Here is a 3,507-nt window from a genome sequence, read left to right as displayed (position 1 = left end):
TATGTTGATGATGTATTGATATTTGGGACTAACATGCACGTAATTGAGGTTACAAAAGCATTACTTAAAAGTAATTTTGAAATGAAAGACTTAGGTGAAGCTAATGTCATACTTGGTATGAAAATTACAAGAAATTCAGAAGGAATTTTTATTGATCAATCTCACTATATTGAAAAATATTAAAGAAATATAATTATTTTGATTGTAAACCAGTTTGTACACCCTTTGATTCTCATATGTGTTTATTTCCTACTAAAAATGATTCTGATGTGATAAATCAAAAAGAGTATGCTAGTATAATTGGTAGTTTGAGATATGCAACTGATTGTACTAGACCTGATATTGCATATGCGGTTGGTGTACTTAGTAGGTTTACTAGTAAACCCAACTTTACACATTGGAATGCAATTCATAGAATCATGAGATATCTTAAGAGAAATTTAGATTATGGTCTATTTTATAAAAAATATCCTGCTGTACTTGAAGGTTTTAGTGATGCAGATTGGAGTTCACAATCTAGTGATATTTTGTCCAATATTGGTTATTTATTTACATTGGGAGGTGGAGCCATTTGTTGGCGATCAAAAAATAACATATAATTGCAAAGTCCACCATGGAAGCAGAGTTAATTGCTCTTGCTTCTGCATGTGAAGAAGCAGGTTGGTTACGTGATTTACTATCTGAAATTCCAATGTGGAATAAGCCGATACCTCCTGTTTTAATACATTTTGATAGTACCGCTGCTATTGGCAGAGTTCACAATAAATATTATAATGGAAAATCCAGATCTATAAGGAGAAAACACAGTACTGTGAGATCATATTTAAATAATGGTTCATTAACCATTGACTTTGTGAGATCGGGCGATAATCTTGCTGATCAACTTACAAAAGCTCTGGCTAGAGAAAAGATCTGGAAAGCATCAAGAGAGATTGGATTAAAGCCCAAAAATATAAAAGCTACCTATGAGGATACAACCATCTAGGGACTGGAGATCCCAAGAACTAGGTTGGAGACAAACGAATCATAGAGTCGCTTGTTGTGATACATGCAAATTTTTTAGTCCAATCATATGATGGTATGCATGTAATTCTGTGACGTATATGAGAGGTTGAGAACTAATCTCTTAATGAGTTCTATAGCCCTTATGGGTGGGATGTGTTAGTCACAGAAACATCCTTGATAGACTCACCTATATGAGTGTAAGGGTTTGGCCGCCCTTATGAGAATTTGGGCTAATTCTCTAGAGCACTCATGAACATTGGGGTAAAGTACATGGCCATAATGTACTGGCTTGAAAAGCTCGGTTAAGAACACCTAAAATGTCATGTGTGTTAAGTTTTCTACGTATCCTCAAGTAATCATAGTTTAAAGGCTAAGTCCACTATGATTCTAATACGGGAAAACTAAAACACTAAGTGAAAGTTTAAAGGCATTGCCACTTTCATTAGGCATGATGTTCTCACTATATGCCCGAACTATTTTTATTAAAATAAGTGGGGGATTGTTGGATATTTTAATAAAAATATCATTATTATTTTGAATTCATTCACATGCTTATTTTGAATTCAAATGAAATGAGTTACAAATTTTGAAATGAATTTTCAGTTGCAAGATGACCATTAAAAATGTAACTTATGAGTTACAAATTTTGAAATGAATTTTCAGTTACAAGATCACCATTAAAAATGTAACTTATGAGATTTATATTTTGTTTTTGTAACCTATGTAATGATTAGGTTTTAAGAATTGATTTATTAAATTTTGACTATTATACAATGATCTAGACCTTTTCAAATTTTGTAACTGAAAAATATGACACATTTACTCCATTAAATGGTAGTATTCTAATACTCCTAAAATTTTAGCCTATAAATAGAGGCCACTATCAATCAAGTTTGATACACTTTTTGCTATCTCAAAAAACTATCTTCCTCTCACTTCTATTGGGCATTAGTTAGGTGTTGAGAAGAGCTTTTAACTTCTCTAAATTGTGTAGATTTAGTAGAAATAACAGCATAGGCTGGGCTGTTGTATCCCAGAGGCGACGTGCCATCAACCTTCTACACCGGGCATAATCCCGAGAGGGGCGCGAATCGTCTTAAGAGAGCGATCTAGTCCGCGCCTCACCTAGCCAAAATTACTTTACTTCTCTTTCTTTGACTTTTGTTTTACAGGTTGATCGGGCATATCAATTTCTAAAGGAACAACAATAGGATTACGAGCCCTACTAGAGATGGACTCCTTCTTGGATTATGTCTGCTGGCACCGAAAGGTTCGGGAGCCTCGGTCCATTAAACCCATCCAGCTGGAAGGCGACGGTCATGCGCGAACTGTCATCCCTTCTGCCCGAGCTGACCTATCCGAACTGTCAGGTCACCATATCCAAACTGACACGTGGCTCCGATGAATTGATCCGCTACAATAGATGTTACTGTCTATTTGGCTGGATATCAGGAAAGGTAAATGTAACTGACGAATCCACTCTGTGCTACCGACCACACGAGCTTTTCCCAGAACAAACTGGCCCCACGTCCCCGGATGGAAGAATGAAAAATTCATCGCTCTCCTCTTGTTCTTCTTTTGTGTTTTGAGGGGCTGGGCTACGAATTGTGATTTATAGTGTGATTAAGCATTTATGAGGTCCTAACGTAACTTTCAACAATATTTCTCAGTTTCTGCATGAGCACTTAATGGCGATAACAAAAAAAAAAAAAACAAAAGCCTAATGGTGATATAATGGTTGACATGGCATCAATTATGGCGTCCAACCACATGTCATCGTTCTTGGTATTGTCCAATCCCGTGCTGTCGATCTCACCTTATCCCAAGCAGTTAGGTTTCAGTAAAAGAATACATCACGATTTCACAAGGTTATCTTTATCCTCCCCTGTGCTTGTGGTCCTCGTTGGGGTTGGGCTCCATACGAGCAGTAATAGTCCTCTCGGTAGAATAGTAACGTACTCTGTACTCTGTAGACCTATTAAACCAAACCTGTCTTTTAAGAGGTAAAACCCTACAGTATTGTAAACTTTGCTGTATATATTAATACAGTATACATTTGTTAGCTTCATCTTAATTTTCAATACCCAGATTTGTTATAGATGAAACGTTAGGGACTGATTTAATGCACAGGCCAAACATTAGGGAACATAATTATAGTTCTCCCAATTTGTGACAAAAAGGGATTCTTTTTGATAGGGATTTAGGGATTGAACACTTCAAAATCTATTAAGAGCCTCTCCCTTGTTTTCCTTCACGTTATTCCGCCTGTGTCTTGAATACTAACACCAACCTGGCATCCATATGCTGATATTCCACCTTACATGGGGAAAAAGACCACAATTCTCTACCGGTGTTGAAATTATAATGGTCCTTTGTTTAATGCACAATCGAAAGCTTGAACTATAGTCACTTCTTGGGGGACGTGTTAAGGTGGGATTTTGTCTCTCTATTTGGTTCACTCAAAGCTCTCTCCTTCCTAAATTTATACTTCCTATATCCCAC

This window comes from Coffea arabica, chromosome 2c, assembly GCF_036785885.1.
Source record: "Coffea arabica cultivar ET-39 chromosome 2c, Coffea Arabica ET-39 HiFi, whole genome shotgun sequence".
Classification (NCBI taxonomy): Eukaryota; Viridiplantae; Streptophyta; class Magnoliopsida; order Gentianales; family Rubiaceae; genus Coffea; species Coffea arabica.
This window is presented reverse-complemented; position numbering follows the sequence as displayed.